Below are 18471 nucleotides of genomic sequence, written 5' to 3'. Positions count from 1 at the left end.
GAAGTGGCCTGTAGGCTGATACTTCAAGAATAGGTAGGAGTTAGGCAGTTGGGACAGGAGGGAGGAAATGAAGCTGGGACAAAGAATAGCATAGGCCAAGACCTAGAAATAAGAGAGTAAGCTACAGTAAAGGAAGTGATGCAGTGCATGTTTTCGATAGGTCATGTGTGGGGTGTTTGTGGATACACAAGTAGGGTGTGGAGCATGATGAGAGAGGAGGCTGAGAAGGTAAGCAGGTGAATCCTCCTATGAAATTTGCATTTTATCCTAAGGCCAATTGAGGAAGTCTTTGAAAGGTCAGGTGTAGGTGGGGTCTGATAGTTTCCAGTTTGCCTCCCTCATGGACCAGTGGGCCCCTTCATCAATATGGCGAAATAGGATGATCAGAAAATATTTGGTTTTGGTCTGTGTGTCTCACACTGCCCTCATGCCTCTGGTCTGAGCTTCTTGCTTTGCATCCTGTAATGTTAACAACAGAAGAGTCCTAATTTGGCCTTACACATCTCTTCAAAAAATGGAGAAATACTGTCCTCTCTCTTTTTTAACTTTTAAGGGGTATATGCACAGGATATGCAGGTTTGTTACATAAGTAAACGTGTGTCATGGGGATTTGTCATACAGATTATTTCGTTACTCAGGTATTAAGCCTAGTATCCACTCTAGGCTGATTCTCCCTCTCCTACCTTCTTCCCTCAAGTAGGCCCCATGTGCATTGTTCCCCTCCATGTGTGTATGTGTTCTCATCATTTAGCTCCCACTTATAAATGAACACATGCAGTATTTAGTTTTCTGCTCCTGGGTTGCTTTGCTAAGAATAATGGCCTGCAGCTTCATCCATGTTCCTGCAAAGGACATGATCTCATTCCTTTTGGTGGCTGCATAGTACTCCATGGTGTATATGTATCACATTTTCTTTATGCAGTCTATCATTGATGGGTATTTAGGTTGATTTCATGTCTTTGTTATTGTGAATAGCACTGTAATAAACACACAAGTGCATATGTCTTTATAATAGAACAATTTATGTTTTTTGGGTACATACCCAGTAATGGGATTGCTGGGTCAATGGTAGTTCTGTTTTTAGGTCCTTGAGGAATTGCCACACTGTCTTCCACAATGGTTGAACTAATTTACACTCCCACAACCTGTGTAAAAGCATTCCTTTTTCTCCACAACCTTGCCAGCCTCTGTTATTTTTTGACTTTTTAGTAATAGCCGTTCTGACTTGTGCATGATGGTATCTTACTGTGGTTTTGATTTGTGTTGCTCTAATGATCAGTGATGTTGAGCTTTTTTTCATGTGATTGTTGGTCACATGTATACTTTCTTTTGAGACGTGTCTTTTCATGTCCTTTGCCCACTTTTTAACGGGATTAGGTTTTTTTTTTTTTTATAAATTTAATTTCCTTGTAGATGTTGTATATTAGACCTTCATCACCTGCATAGTTTGAAAATATTTTCTTTATAGGTTGTCTGTTTACTCTGTTGATAGTTTCTTTTGTTGTGCAGAAGCTCTTTAGTTTAATTAAGTCCCATTTGCCAATTTTTGCTTTTGTTGCAATAGCTTTTGGCACCTGTGTCATAAAATCTCTGCCTGTGTCAATGTGCTGAATCATATTGCCTAGGTTTGCTTCTAGGGTATTGCCTAAGCTTTGGGTTTTGCATTTAAGTCTTTAATTCATCTTGAGTTGACTTTTGTATATGGTGTAAGGATGGGGTCCAGCTAGCCCTGCACCATTTATTAAATAAGGAATTTGTCAGGTTTGTTGAAGATCAGATAGTTGTAGATGTGTGATTTTATTTCTGGGTTCTTTATTCTGTTTTATTGGTCTATGTGTCTGTTGTTGTACCAGTACCATGCTGTTATGGTTACTGTAGCCCTGCAATGTAGTTTGAAGTCAGGTAGCGTGATGTCTTCAGCTTTGAAGAACCGTATTTCTCTACTGATATGTCAGCAATTCACCTCTCCTGGTGGTTCTGCTTCCAGTCTCTCTATTGTAAGGACTTCCTCTGTGTGGTTTCTTAACCTGGGTTCCCTAGGCCTGGTATAGTAAGTGGGGTTCTGCTACTTGGAGTCCCCCACTGAAAACCACTGCCCTATGGGGTCTCACCAGCAACATCCCCATGGCCACTCCCTGGCAGCAGGAGGTCAGGTCATTTCTGTGTAATCATTTTATACCCATTAGTGTACCAGCTACATTCATATATGCTTTCATTACCAGAGCCCTTACTTTGAGCTGTGACTGTTCAAAGGTTTTTGGGAGGCCATGCAATATGGTGGTCAGATCACAGGACTGAGGGTCAGAAGAGCTGGTCTGAACTGTGGTCCCTTTCTGCCCTCATTGAGCGTCCTTCTTGAGTCATCAGAATCACAGCTTCAGTTTTTACAAGCTGTAAAATGAGGACAACAAGAGCACCTGCGTGTCTTTCTCAGGGTGGTGGTGAGATCAAACACGATGGTACATGGGAAAGTGCTTTGAAAAATTCTATAAAAGAGTGGGCTTTTATTAGCATTGTGTGCATCCTGGGTTCTGTTCCTGGCCACTCATCTCCTTCTGGCACAGCTGAAGGTGAGAAGTGCCAGGAGTTATGGCACTTCTCACCTTCTGCAACTCATCACCACCTTCTTGTCTGAGGCTTGCAAACTAGGTTTCATTTTACCACTGCTCCTGTACTCAATCACTTAATAGGTAACCCAGTTGGAAACCATTTGTCCAAATGTAAATGTTAATCTATAATTGTGGAGACCAATATAGTCCAAATAATTTTTGGTGACACAACCCACTTTGAAACAGTCTTTCTGGTGGAGATATGAAAGGTGAACACACCCATTGTGCTTCCCTTGTAAGTAATTATCTATTCAACCTTCTTGCTGGCATTTCTGAAATGTTAATGGAACATTAAATTCCAGTTTACTTCAGAATGCCTGTTTCTGCTAAAAATAAGTTTCTCAGGGAAATTTTAAAAATGATAGCTAGACAGTTAGATAAATAAAACAGAAGAGCAAGCTATTATCTTTATCCAAGGAATTCCCTTCTGAAATACAAAACACAGCATGGTGGCTCATGTCTGTTATCTGAGCACTTTAGGATGCCAAGGCCGGCAGACTACTAGAGCCCAGGAATTCCAGAACAAGCTGAGCAAGTTGGCAAAACCCTGTCTATACAAAAAATTAGCCAGGTGTGATGGTGCATGCCTGTAGTCCCAGCTACTTGGGAGGCTCAGGTGGGAGGATCACCTGAGCCTTGGGGAGGTTGAGGCTTGCACTGAGCCGTGATTGTGCCATCCCATTCTAGCCTGGGCAACAAAGTACTATGTCTAAAAAAAAGAAAGATAAAATGCAAAACACAGACATTATAGCACAAAGGGGGAGATTAAAGGTTTAAAGCATTGTCACAAAAATGGAATTTAGAGATTTTCAGAAACTCATAGCATCTTTTTTTTTTTTTTTTCCCTGAAATGGAGTCTTGCTCTGTCGCCCAGGGAAGAGTATGGGGGCCTGATCTCAGCTCACTGCAATCTCCGCCCCCCCAGGTTCAAGCAATTCTCCTGCCTCAGCCTCTCAAATAGCTGGGATTACAGGTGCACACCACCATGCCCAGCTAATTTTTGTATTTTTAGTAAAGACAGGGTTTCACCATGTTAGTCAGGCTGGTCTCGAACTCCTGACCTCATGATCCGCCTGCCTCAGCCTCCCAAAGTGCTGGGTTTATAAGCGTGAGCCACTGCACCCAGCCAACTCGTAGTATCTTATCTTTGAGAAGCCTTCTCCCTATCCCGTCTTTGGGTCCATTATACATGCTGAGAATTTTTGTCCTGGAGACAATGGACCATATTAGAATATCCAGTTATTCCTTCTGGGTTATCTTTAAGATAGCAAAGAGAATCCTTCAGGAAAGAGGGAGCCCTCACAGGTTGTCTGCTCCTTGAAAACTTCTTGGAGCCTCCTCCCCATTAGAGATAGACAGTATTTCTTTCTCTTTGCTTCCAAGTGGTACCCATTTCTTTTCCATTATTCTTCACTCATTTATACAATGCTTTTTCATCTGCGTCAATGGACCATGAGCTCCCCAAGGATGGAGACAAGGTCTCATTCACTTTGGCACATCTAACAACTATTTGTAGATAGAAGGCATGAAATAAATCACCCAGGGTCACCCTCTCAAACCTTCATCAGCCCTCACCAGGAATGCTGCAACAGTCTCCTAACTGGTTTTTCTGATGTTCCCTTGTCCTAGCAGCCAAGGGAGGCTTTAAGGTAAAAATCAGATTAGTCATTCCCCTGCTTAATATCTTCTGATGCCCACTCTTGTCCTCATGATCAGTCCCAACTCCTCGGCATAGCTCAGGGGGCCTTTTGTCATCTTGACCTGGCTTAGCTCTCCAGCCTGATCTCCGTCTATTCTCCCCTCAGCTGATGTTCTAGCCACCAGCAAACTACTGTTTTTCCCTAAATACATCCTACCTTCTCACATAATAGTAGTAACTAATATTATAGAGCACTTGCTATGCTCTACATAGGAAGTATATGCTATGATTCTATTTATAATGACTCTGTCTGCATCATTAGTAAACCTCACACGGCCCTATATCATAGTCATTATTGTTATTCCCATTTTACAGCTGAGAAAACTGAGATTTGGTAAAGAAAGGAAACTGTTCAGGCCAGATAGTTAAAGGCAGCTAAAAGTTATAAACAGGCTTATGACTGACTTTTGCCTGCCACATCACATTGAAGAAGATATGGTTTTCTTGCTTCAGGAAATTTCACCTAGCTGAAAAGATGTGACTTTACCCAAATAAAGAGAAGTCACTGTAAAAGAGTAATCCCAATGACATGCTGAAAAGTGGGCGCTGCTTCTGAGGGACAGTCTGAGAGATGATGACTATCTTTTAGCAGAGAGGTGGTCTAATTCCTGTGTTGGCTGGGTGGAAAAAAATAAGAGTGGATTGAAAGTAAGCAGGGAGAGAAGGCAAGTCTGGACCGCCTGGTAAGGATGCTTTTGCAAGAGTTCTGACATGAGACAGAAATGGAGGCTGTGCAATTGCAGAGCAAAGGACCGGTCCCACAGGCATTTAAAACCACTTTGGGCTATAATTTGCTCTTTAATGACACTGCTGATCCTGCTGTTATTGATGTCTGAGGACCTGAGAGGCATTTTAGAGACACCCCCTGGTGGCCATCTGCCTGTGTGTGGCACTTAAAGCGCCCTCAGTGAGGGCTCAGGAGCCCCAGGTGGGCTTCACTCCTGGTGGGATAGCCTTAGGCAACTCAATGAAGCATCGTGGGTGATTGCCACATCTGTCATGCCAGGTGATCTGCTCATTGTATCCACCAATCAGATTGGAGTTTTGGCTTAGAAATACTCTTCCAGGCTTGGGAGTGCTCACCGTGTGCCAAGAGCTGTGAGTAACTGGGGTCAGGTCTTGCTCCTCCTCTCCCTCTGGGTGACACACCCAGTGGGACTATCACTAATCATTGCTTCTGCAGTGTAAAACAGTATGTGTGTGTGTGTATTAAAGACCTCACTTAAAAACAGGGAGGAGAGACAACAGCATTCTGAGGAGAGCCCTAGCACCCTAGCCAAAGCAGAGGTGAGTCAGTTTACATAAAAGCACTGATAGGGCCCTCTCAGTGCTAATCTGAGTCCCGTGCAAACTCAACCTGTTGAAAACAAGCCAGAGGCCTCCAGAAGCTTCTGCCAGGAAGAAAGGGAATTAGGATTCAGTCAAAGGGGACCTTAGTAAGAGCACAAAGCAGAGTAGGACTTAACTATATGCAGTCAAAAATCAGTCTGAGAAAATTGATTTGTTTTTTTAGCATTTATTCATTCACTCTGCATTTTAAAAGCACCCACTCATTATGTGAGTTTACTTGGCTGCTGAATTGAACAGATTTTAAGCTCCTTGTGGAGAGGAAACACATCTTGTTCATCACCCCTTCATCAGGGCTACAACTGACGCTCAGATGAATGCCCCGAGGCTGGACGCCAGCCTCTGCTCTTGCTTACTAGGGCTTCTTTAGCCGGGAGAGGAACAGCCAGAATAAATGACGGCTTCTTTCCATAAACACAAGGTACTGTCTGTTTGCTCATCTGCATACCTTAAGAACTGTGTGCTCCTAGAAGGAACATTTTTTCAAATTGATCGGTTCCGAAAAGGAGTTTTCTGATTGGCACAAACACGCTTTTTGTGCCAGAAGTGGCCATAGGTATTGTGAGTCTAATGTTGTGCTACTCTAGTGCTGTATTTTTTCAAGCAACATTTATTTGGCACTAACTGTGCACCAGGTGTGATTTCAGTTGTCCCCATGTGTTCAGTCCTGTCCCATCACACAGAGATGAATAGGGTAAAATACTGACTTCCAGTCCTGTAGGGAGACAGACATATAATTAAGCAGTTTAAGGTAAGATATGACAAATACGCATACACAGAAAGTAGCGGTACCTCCTATAGTCTGGGTAGTGATGGAAAGCTTCCAAAAGGTGACTTCTGGTTAGGTTTGGAAGAATGAATAGGGTTTAGCCGGGAGGAGAAGTGTGAGGACATGTTCCAGCCCCAAAACCGAGAGGTGAGTAGACATGATGCATGTGGGCAAACTTCAAGTTTCATGGGTCTGATAGGAACCGGAATGTATAATTTCTTAGACTCAAGTCAGATAAGTCCTTCTCCAAGAAGTCTTCCTGAATTCCTAGAGAAGGAGGGATTGACTCTTTTTTTTTTTTTTACTGCCCCTGTACCTATTATCAGCTTCTATTATTGCATTTGTCACACAAAACACTGCAAACATTTAAAATATGTGCATTTCCCTGATAGACTGGGAGCTTGTTGAGATCAGAGAGCTAGCTAGTGTCTTTTTCATCTTTGTTTAGTAAATTGCATACGCCCTAGAACAGAGTAGGCACTTACTGCACGTTTGCTGAAGTAAATTCTCACTTGGAGAATATGAAGATGATGTTCTCCCTCCCAGAGCTAAGTTGAGGGACAGATTATCTCTATATTCATTACATTTAGGGGCCCTCTAAAATCTTTCTTGAATTTTTTGATGCAGATATTTCTACCTAATCATAGGAATGTACACATACATGCACATGTGTGTCTTAGATATATACTGGAAGAATTTATATCCAATTTATCAGTGACATTTTCTGGGGAGAGGGATGGGAAGTGGGCATTGAGGGACTATTTTGGGACCACCAAATGTGACTCCACAATGTACACTGTACAATTCAGGAAGACTATTCATTTAGGAGTGAGTCTGTACTTTATAAATTTAAACAAAAAAATAAATAAGAAGAAAATCATGAAACTCAGTGATTTTTTTAGTTTTTTTCAGAGTTTTTCTGTATTTCTCCAAAATATCCAAAAAATATATAGGCCTGGCTTTTATATTCAGAAACTGTTAAAGCTAGTGAATAGTGGACAATTTGAGAAATATTAAAAAGTATAAAGGAGAAAATGAAAATGATCCACATCTCACCAACCCCAAAATCTACAATTCACATTTTACTTAAGATTTTTGACTTAAAATATATTTTTCTTTGAGAAATTTTGGATAATACAGAAATATACAAATACAAAAATTATATCATCACTCAGAGATCACCCACTGTTAATACTTTGTGCATTTTCTTGCAGCCTTTTCTATATTAGTTACAATTGTAGCTTCCTTCTGGTGAGTGTTTTATTTGAGCCAGCCAATGTGCTGAATGCTTCCCAGACCTCTCATTTAATTCCGACGTAAGCCTGTGAGGTGGGAATTGTCAGCCCCATCTCAAAGAAGATACAAACTAAACGTTAAGAAACTTGGATCATCTGTGATGTGAACCTAATGTTGTCTGAGTCCAATACGAATAATTTAATGATTACACTTTACTCCTTCTAAGTTGTGTGTGTGGTTAATTGCAGACACACACACACGCAGATACACTTGCTGTATACACAGACACACACAAGCTATGATCACATTATGCCTTCTACTTTGTCATTTTTTTAAAAAATTTGGTATTATATGGTGTGCATCTTATGAGGTCATGTAAAAATACTTTTAGAAATGTTTGGCAATGTTTAAAAGTTATATTCTAAGCAAATCAGTCTTGACTCTCAATTTTCCATGGACTGCTGGCCTCTGCCATCAGGCCTCCAGGCCGGATATGTATCCAATCCTCCTGATCCCGCTACTGGAGCTTTTCCCTGTTTTTTACTCCTTTTATTTCTGCTTCCTCCTTAAACCAGGAGTAGGAAAAGCTCTGCAAGCTTTACCATTTGTACTTAGAAGCTCTCAGGAAACTAACTGCCAAAATGCCTGCATTTTATGGCAGTACCTCATATGGGCATTGCCCTGAAGTCTCAAATCCTTTCTTGCTTGTGTGTGTGTGTGTGTGTGTGTGTGTGTGTGTGTGTGTGTGTGTGTGCGCGCGCGCGCGCGCATGCGTGCTTCATGTGAGTAACTTTGGCTGAGAAGGCATTTTCAAAATGGAGAAATTAATGGACAGGTTAAGCAATCAGGATAGTATAAAATATTCAGCAAGAATTGCAACAGACATTTAGGGCATAGAGCACAAAACTTTTAGTACACTGCAAACTGTTCACAAAAAAGTGGAACAGATCACTTCGGGTTTTCTTAGCTCTGACATGTTATTCATGTATATTGTGAATTCCCAGAGAGACCCAGAGTACCTAGTGCTTCCCAAACTTACTTGACTAAGAACCTGTTGGAACACAGGCAGCTTTCTTGGATAACTAGCATTCTGAAGTACATGGTTTGAGAAATACTAATCTATAGGTTTTCTAGATAATGTTAATTCACTAAATTAATTTTATTCATAGCTAATTAGGTCCTGGCTACTCAAAGTATGGTCTGTGGACCAGTGGCCTCTGCTTCCTCTAGGAGCTCCTTAGAAATACAATAACTGTGTTCTACCTCCCTGTCCTTCCCTATATAGACAGATTTAGAATCTGCATTTTAATAAGATCGACAGGTCATATACAGTTATATTAAAGTTAGAGACAGACACACTGCTGGTAAGGACACAAAAGTTGTTAATAATGTTGAAGCCACCACACAAAGTTCAATTTCATAAAGTGTGTTTCATACAAATATTTAAGGTAATGTATGATAAACACAGGAAGTGAAAAATGTATTTGGACACTGCTTTCTCAAAATGCTGGCCATTTCCTCTGAGGGTGTATTTTGGTGTCAGCACAACAAGGATCTCAAACAACTGTGAGCCCACAGCTTTCTCTGAGTCCTTTTTCTTGTCCTTTTTAGGAGAGGGTGCAGTCCCATAGCATGTCCACATTTGGAACTGGTGTGATATGCAGCCACATCAAATCAGCTAATAGCGCTAGGTGGCGAGGCCCCTGGAGAGGGGTTTCAGCTGGGAACACACAGCTAAAGCCCCTTGAATGGCCCAGTCAGCTGTCAGGGCTGTAAACACATTTCTTCCCATTCAGAGCCATTTGCCCCTCTCTGTGACCTCTCATGGCTCTCGGACCCTAGCCACGTGGCCCAGATGGCATAATCCGTCAGGCCAAAGCAGGTGATAGTAGGGCTTGCTGTTAGGTAATCAGTGACTATAATTAGCTGGGGTGGAAGGGATAATGGGACCAACTGCAGAGCTGGGGGAGGGGGCTGGGGCCAGGGGAAGCCCTGGATGGATGAGGGAGGCTTGCTACCTCCCCTCCTCATTCCTCCTTTCCCCTTCCTCCTTCTCCCTCTAATATTATGTTTTGTAGCACATGGAGTATGCGCATCCTGGGTGCTTCATCCTCAATGAGGAAGGTCGGGATTGAGCACTGGCAATTCAGTAAGTGAGTTGTGTGGCAGCTCTGATCAATTTTACTTCATAGAAGCTGTTCCAGAAATCTGTGGTGCTTGGCTAATTAGTTGGGTACCAGGACCCTGTGGGAGTAAGGGTGGTGGGGTGCGTGCTATCAGGATTAGAACTTGATTCCAGGGAGTCAGACACACTGGCATTCAGACCCTGGCTCTGCTGTCACCAGCCAGGTGAGCTCAGACTGGCATAGTAGCCTCTCTGTGTCTCTGACAATAGCAGTTCCCAGTGCTCAACTTCTGGGCATGTTGTCTGTGCCAAGTAAACATGGCCATCAACACTGCATGAAACATGCCTGATCTATAGCAGGTTCTGAAAATATCATTTTTTTCTCCTTTCTTTCTTGATAGGTATGATTTTCTATATGATATTAATGATATGGAAATAACCAACCAAAAAAATCGCTATTAACAGATCTTAGAAGGTGTCTTTGATAATAGGTGAAACTTGGTTATGTTTATAAAAAAGAGGTTGACAGGTGGCTGGGTATGCTGACTCACACCTGTAATCCCAGCACTTTGGGAGGCCAAGGTAGGTAGATTGCTTGAGGTAAGGAGTTCAAGACTAGCCTGACCAACATGGTCAAACCCTGCCTCTACTAAAAATAAAAAAACTAGCTGGGCATGGTGGCGCGTGCCTGTAGTCCCAGCAACTCTGGAGGCTGAGGCAGGAGAATCACTTGAACCCGGGAGGCGGTGGTTGCAGTGAGCTGAGGTCTCGCCGCTGCACTCAAGCCTGGGCAACAAAGCAAGACTCTGTCTCAAAAAAAAAAAAAAAAAAAAAAAAAAAAAAAGAGGTTGTCAGCTGGCTTTGTTTGTAACTTTTATCAGGAGAACTGCCCCTTCATTTTCTAAACAAAAGTGAAAGAGATAGGGCAGTCTATGAGTAAACATTGAAGCCTTGTGTGTTTATCCCCTGGCCACAGATGACGGTTGTTCTGGAACAGAGCATGCATTGTGGAGTGCACTGGAAACATTGTTGAGGCTTGTCCGCTTCTGTTTCATTGAAGGTCTGAACTTCTCCTCTGTTATATAGCATCTCCTCTTCCTAGAATTGTTTTCTCCTTTCTTCTCCTCCTTTAATAAAATATATATATTGTTTATATATATATTAATTTATACATTATATATATTTATATATATTAATTTATATATAAAATATAAATAAAATATATTTATATATATAAATAGCTGTAAGCAACTTATATATCCAATTATGAATATATATATATCCCTAGAGATGGAAAAAGAAAATAAAAACCATCTATAATTTCAGAAATAACTAGTTAACACTTTGGTTTATATTCAGTAATATCCATCTGAGCACAGATGTTACTTTTTCATCAAAATGAGTCCTATTTGCTCACTTGGTATATGTCCCCCACCTCCCTTAATATATTCAATCTTATTCCCTGTCAATAGGTACATTTCTATAACATTTAAAATTTTTTTGTATAATAGCTTATAGACTCTTAATGGGCAGAATTGTACCAATCTTTCTTCCTCACTTTTTTTTTCAATTGAGATAATTCACATACCATAAAATTCACCCCTTTAAAGTGTACAATTTAGTAGTTTTTAGTGTTTCACAAGGCTGTGTAATTCTGTTACAGAATTTCAGAACATTTCATATTAATTTGAGGTAACTCCCTATTTCCTGCTCCCTCCAACCCCTAGCTAATGTTAACTAGAGCACTGTTAAGATGCCATGAGCTATTGACTCAACTCTTCATAGTTGGATATATAAGTTGCTTACAGCTCTTTATTATTTCAAACAATACTATAATGATCAGTCTGTACAGCTATGGTCCAATTACATTATATTTTTGAGCTGTCAAGGTTAATACATTCTGTTTAAATTTGAAAAGGAGTGTTACATTTGGCATCATGTGGTTTTGGGAAAATTGAGAATTAAATCTCTAAATCTGCAGAATGTTAAACATTGGAGATTTCCCAAGGAAAATACTCAAAAAGAGTTAAGAGATAACAAAAGTGGTCATTGCAAAATTGCTTCTGCAAATACGACCTGTGGAGTTTGCCAGATGTTGGAAGTTATGACATTATACTACTCTGTAGTTTCACAGTAGAGGTTAATTCCTCATTCCACCCCTTGAGAGACAGTCAAAATTGTGTTTTGTGTCTCTCTAAACAGCATAAGGACCTGGTAGAGTGAGGGGTGTGAGGTGGAACCAATTCTGTTTATAATTTTTAGGACTGATTTTGACAGTATGACTTAAAAAAGATATTAATCTGATATAAAAAATCTGGTAATTACATTTAAAATCCCTGTGTACCTTTCCACACAGACTGTATTTAAACATTCATTCCAATAATAGTTATTATTATAATAGTTTGCTTGAATTGAAGGGTTATGAGACTATGAGACCCAGGTGTTGTGCTAAGTATTTTGTATACATTATTTCATTCCACAGCCTTGCAAAATCATCTATTAGATTGTTTAAGAAATGGATGTCGTAAGTTTACAAAAAGTAAATGATGTAACAAGCTCCTCATGGTGTCAGCCTGGCACGTGTATTGTCCCTTAGTCATTTATCCCTTCCCAGTGCCTGACTCACTTCCCTGCCGTCTGCCCCACCTCACTCTATCTTTACATGAGAATCACACCAGAAACAGGCAGGGCTGAGCCTTAGTGGAGAGAGCATCGTTTGAGTCTTGGTACTACCACTTACCATGCCCCACCTTAGGCAAGTTATTTGGCGACTCTATGGCTCAGTTTCCCCATCTGTACAATGAAGATAAGAGTATCTACTTTATGCATTTGTGGTGCCAGCTAAATAATTTTATGACATAAGCTGAGAAATGTGTAAGCACTTACTTGCCATGGCAGGTTTGATCCAGCCTTGAGGTGACAGCACCAACCCTCTCCCCAGAGATAGTCACAGAAGAGATCTCAGTGATCAGCCATCTCCCCGCTATCTTTTTACATTTGGGAAACCCAGGGGCTGCAGAGAGGAAGTGACTATCAAAAATCACATTGCTTGTCAGCAGCAGAATCTTTCTAGTGATTCTCGAAAGTGATCTGTTTGGTTCCTGTTTGCATTCCTCCAAAGCAAAGACTGTACAGTAGTGGCTTTATAAGTGTCTGAGAGCAGTGCTGTGTTTCTGTACTCCTGCTCCCAGGGTTCCCTTATTTAGTCTTTGCTCTGACACACAGCTCAGGGATTACTGTACTCCCTTGCATTGTCCCAGCACTGGGGTTGACTGTGTGTTTAATCCCCACTGACAACCAGGCACTGTGCCCTCAGTACATTCTAACAAATGCCCTATGAGAGAAACCAACACTTAGTCATTTTGCAGATGTGGAAACAGAGTCAGAAATAATAAGCTGTGCCCAAGGTTACCCAGATATGAAGCGAATAGAACTTAGGAAAATTGCATCGTTATCAAGAGCTCTGACCTTGGCAAGTTTCTAAGCCCATTTGTCTCCTTGCTTTCTGTAAAATGGAGTAATAAGAGTATCTTCCCTAAAAGGAGGTGGTAAGGATTCTTAATGCTTGTAAAGTGCTTGGAAGAATGCCTGGCACATAGTATGAGCTCAATAAATGTCAGCCTTAAGCACAACAAACAAAACCAAACTGCTTCCAAAGCTTGTATTCTTTCCTCAACTCCACGATGCCTCACAAGGAATCAGGGAATTGAATTTATACTTAGAAACTTGGAGCAAGATTAAATATTGCAATGCGTTGGAAAGTGTGGCCTAGTTAGAAAGCACACTCGCTCACATACACACACACATAGCTACTTTTAATAGGTGGTAAGAGCCAGAGAAAATCCAATTACAGATGAGTCAATCGATTAAAAAGAAAGGGAGCAGAATAAAGGAAAGAATGTTGGAGAGACACAGAACCAAATTACAACCGGATAATAGAATTAAGGATCTGTAGAACAAACGGGGAGAAATAACAAAGGGATGTAGGCTGGAGACGCTTTCACAGCTCTGTATTGATTTGCTTCTTTCTGGGGCCCTAGACTCCAAAGAGCGGTGATAGGGCCAACGCCCCAAACAAGTGGGTGGATCAGAAAGAGCCGGAATCGTGTTTGGCAAATCGTATTTTGTGGAGCAATGAACCACGTGTGTCCTCGGGAAGAAGAGGATCAGTGTTTGGGTTAAACAGATGCTCCTAGTTAAGGGTGAGAGCCCCGGGCCCAGATACAAGCAGGCTTTGATTAGCAAAGGTATAGCCTTGCTCCAAAATATTGTTTGCTAAGACATTCTTCCTTTGTTTTCAAAGAAACATCTCTTTGTTAAATAGGATTACTCTCTTGCATATGCCTAAGTCAAAGCCAAACACATGCACTTTTAATTTTACTTTCCATTGGAAGGGGAGCGGGGGAGATGACAGCAAGGTGGGGCTGTTAATTCAGCACCAACCTCTACAGCTGTGTCTATTATTGGTGGGCTCTAGAATAATATCCGTTTCTATGTATTTATGGAAAGGCGTCCTTAACCAGGCCACATAAAGAGTGAGCGCATCTATAAATAAATTAAGGAGGCTGCGAGGCGCGGGCGGCTGCCCCTCTGCTGCGGCCTCGCGGGCCCTGCCGCGCAGCTGTCGTCTTTGTGCCCGGCTTTGCGCGCTCCATTGTGGACGCGATTACCCCGGCCCGGGGCTGCGCGTGCGGGGGCGGAGCGCGCCTTCTCCGCCGGCGGCTGGGGATTGGCTCCGGGGCGAGGCTGGGCTGCTTCTCCGCTCGGGCTGGTCTTGCTGGGCTGCGAGATTCTGGCCTGTGACTTGGCGGGTGCAGGTGACCTGGTGGCGGTCACTTCCTGGGAGCTAGCTACACCTACCCGGGCTCAGGCTGGGCTGGGCTAACAGATGGTGGCGTTAGGGGTGGGCGTAGGGTGGGGCAGGGGGAGGACACTGCAAAACGACGGGAATAAGCAAATGACTGAATAGACAAGATTAAACAGGTCAAAGCTTTGGTAGGGAGGATAAGGAGGAGGGAAACTTTTTCCAAAGCTTGGGAGCCCAATCCTTTCTTTCCACCTTAGGATGAGTGCCCGTCCTGGGCACCTCCTTCCGGGACAGGAGTGAAGAATCTGAATTCTACTTGCAGGTGGAGATTAAAAATAATAAAACAAAGCCAGTCCTTTTCAGAGAAATGAAAAAGAGCTTCTATTTGCTTGGCAATCATTTCTGGGTTTTGTAGGACTGTTGTCTTGAACAGGTTCTCGTTACTCAAAGTGTGGTCCCTGGACCTGCACCAACAGCATCTCTTGTCCAAAAAGCAGATTCAGGGCCCACAGAGAAACCGAGTCAGAACCTGCTGTTTCATAGGATCTTCTGGAGGTTCCTGTGTACATTGCCTTTGAAAAAGCTCTGGTCCACAGCACTTATTCTTAACCCCGGCTGAAGTTATGGGTTGAATTGTGTTATTCAAAATGATATTGAAGTCCTAATCCCCAGCACCTGTGAATGTGACCTTATTTGGAAATAGGGTCTTTACAAATGATCAAGTTAAGATGAGGCCGTTAGAATGGATGGACCCAAATCCAACGTGACTGTGTTCATCTGAAAAGGGGAAACTGAGACGCAGAGACATACATGAACACAGGGAGGATCTAATGTCAAGATGAAGGCAGAGAGCAGGGTAATGCATCTTCAAGACAAGGAAAGCTAAAGATGGATGGGAACCACCGGGTGCTAGGTGGGAGGCATAGAACAGATTTTCCCTTACGACCTTCAGAAGGAACGACCCCTCCCTACACTTTGGTCTTCCACTTCTTAGTTCCAGAATTGTAAGACAACATGTTTCTGTTGTTTAAATCACTTTGTTTGTGATACTTTGTTACAACATCACTAACAAACCAATACACCTGGGTAATCCTAAGAATAACCCAGGTTTCTGAGCTCCATCTGAAATGTTTGCAATCAGAATAGTCAGGATTGGGGCCAATGGAACTGCATTTTCTAAATATCCCTTGGGCAATTCTAAGGTAGTTGGAAGATTGGGAACCAGTGAGCCTGTCTCCTTTCCTTTGCAGCGTGGTGGAGAAGGAAGAGAGTTAGAGCTGAGGCAGACGATGTAAGATCTGCTCTTACTTCTTGCTGTGTGACCTTGGGTAAGTCATCGCTTCTCTGTGTCTACTCAGTGCTCACTGCAGCCTTACTATGTTCTCCCTAAATCCAGATGCTTGCACTCACCAGCCTCCTGGGGAACTTCTAGTGATGGGGACTCATCACCTGATGGGGCATCCCAATCTATCTTAGAAAGTTTGAACTTCTTAGAGAAATCTTTAAAGTAAAAATCTGCTGTGATTATCTCCATTATAAAGGTGAGGAAACATGCCTGGAGAGGTTAAGTAACTTGCCCAAGGCCATACCATCAGTATGGGGCCGCCTGTAGATTGAATGCAGGCAGCTGCCAGAACCTATCCTCCTGATCACTTGTAATACCCAGACTGACAAAAGTTTACAAAAGGCTATCATATTGGTGGCTCAAACAAGACTCCTTTCAACCCAGGGAGACAGACACCCAGCATCCATCTCTGATCCTTACACCTGGACGGTGTGGATGGGGGTGGAGGTGGAGGTATGAAGCTGGGGCAGGCATCCTGTGAACCCTGGGTATGGAATTTGCCATGTGTGCAATCTAGAACCTAAATGAGTTGGATGGGGAGGCCAGGGTATGAATTTGATTCTTGTGTCAGGGCCTGTTCCTGACCCTAACTCCCTCAGTGACCTGGGGCAGCTTTCCCTTGCTCTGTGGCCCTCAGTGTTCACACCTGTGAGATGGGGCTAATAGACTCTCCTACCTAGTAGCTGTCTTGAGGGGCTCCAGTGAGATTGCAGACAGGAATATGCCTTGTGAGTCACAAATATGATAATTACAGCTTGGCATGAGAAGAGAACTTAGCTACTTCCATGAAAAGACCTCACTAGGGGAACTCTGGCAATTGCTACTCCTGACCAACCATTTCTGCTTATTTTCCACCAAGGCATTTCCTTCCGAGCTTGGGCAGAAGTGGGGTGTGGAGAGAAGAATTATTAGTCAGGGGTGATGTCTTGTAGGAAGCAATAAGTTCAGGAATATACTGCCCCACTTCCAGAACACTCTCCTTCATAGACTTGATCTCCAAAATCAAAGACAGTCTGACCCCTCCCTTCCAACAGATTATACCTGAGCTGCATTTTCTAAGGGTGGGTCTGTTTGTTCCTTCTTTCCCTTAGAATTCTAGATGCCCCTCATCTCCTCCCCACCTTCATACACCTCCACTAATGGGCAGGACCTGGTTCACTCGTCAGAGTCCAAAATTCCCAATAGTAGTACGATTCTCACCTCCAATTTGCTGATTGATGTTTTTTATTCATTCATTCCTCCAATATATTCCCTTGGTGTTTAGTCTGTCCCAGATGCTGTGTAGGTACTAGGAATATCAAGTGGATTAAGATGCGCTCCTTGCTCCAGGAACTTACAAGCAATCTAATCTTAAAGCTGCACATAAGTCATGTTGGCTCTCAAGCCTGTCTCTGCTTACAGGCCTCACAATAAACCTTCTCCTTTCCCTTGCAGTGTGGTGGGGAAGGAAGAGAGTTAGAGCTGAGACAGATGATGTAAGATCTGCTCTTATTTCCTGCTGTGTGATCTTGGGTACATCATAACCTCTCTGTGCCTGCAAATTCATCTGCAAAATTAGATCAGCAATAAATATGTAAGATTCAGTGAGAGTTTTCTATGAGCCAGCCACTATTATCAGTGCTTTTACTTATGTCAACAGTTAACAACTTTGGGAGGTAAATGTTATTAATGTCTCTGTTTTACAGATGAAGTAACTGAGGCACAGAGAAGTTAATTAATTTATCAGGAATCACAAAACGAATTGCTTGCAGGATCAAGAGTCAAGCCCAGGCTATCTGGCTCTGGAACCCAGGTCCCTAACCCTTTGTATTAACCTGCTCTCATAAGCTGCTCCTTACTCCAATTTACCTTAGAAGGTCTGTGAACAGGCATAACTACTCCAATGCGTGTGTGAAGAAGGGGAAAAAGGAGGAGGAGGAGGAGCCAGGAGGAGAAGGAGAAACAATTCCCTTTTTGGTAAAGAAGCCTGAAATTTCTGATAGGGTCTTAACTTTTTCTCAAACAATTTTTTTCTTATTAAGTTGCGCATACCGCACAAGTCTTCTGTAATAGGGAAAAGAAAGAGGGAGATGTAGAGGAAATAAGGATGAAATATTTCCCATTTTAGGAACTTTGGGGAAAAACATTGAATATGCAGGTTATGTATTAGACATTGTGCTGGATACTCTCATATGAATATTATCAACTGATAGAGTGATGATATAATCCTACACACTACAGAGGTATTAATATGCCAATTTTGCAGATGAGGACATGGAGGATTAGAGAGGTGACTTGCCTCGTTCAGGGATGGTTAGTGGCAGAGCCTGGATTTTACCCAGGGAAAGTCTGATTGCCAAGCCAATGTTCTTATATCCGTGGGGGGAAAACCTCTGCAAGAGCCGAGGCAAGGATATGAAGCCTCAGCCTGTTCTCAGATAAACACAGAATTAGAAAAGAATTAGAGATACATAGTTATTCCTATATGTATAATCATGAAATAATTATATAGCTATTCATATGTAATCACAATATATACATCTATATAATCACAT

The 18471-nt window shown here is 42.3% G+C and overlaps 1 long non-coding RNA gene across 3 annotated transcripts in view; it reads left to right on the top strand.

The window, feature by feature from the left end:
* The window catches only part of LOC116546478, a 176454-nt gene that overhangs the window by 9832 nt on the left and 148151 nt on the right, over positions 1-18471 (top strand). Inside the window, exon 3 of one of the 3 annotated variants that reach the window (XR_004266731.1) lies at positions 15843-16518. The exons of the other annotated variants lie outside the window; for them this stretch is intronic. This is a non-coding gene — a long non-coding RNA (uncharacterized LOC116546478). Of the gene's footprint in view, positions 1-15842; positions 16519-18471 lie in introns of those variants that run through there. 3 annotated transcript variants of the gene reach the window in all.

This window comes from Sapajus apella, unplaced genomic scaffold (assembly GCF_009761245.1).
Source record: "Sapajus apella isolate SASKATOON/1434 unplaced genomic scaffold, GSC_monkey_1.0 scaffold5, whole genome shotgun sequence".
NCBI lineage: Eukaryota > Metazoa > Chordata > Mammalia > Primates > Cebidae > Sapajus > Sapajus apella.
This window is presented reverse-complemented; position numbering and strand designations above follow the sequence as displayed.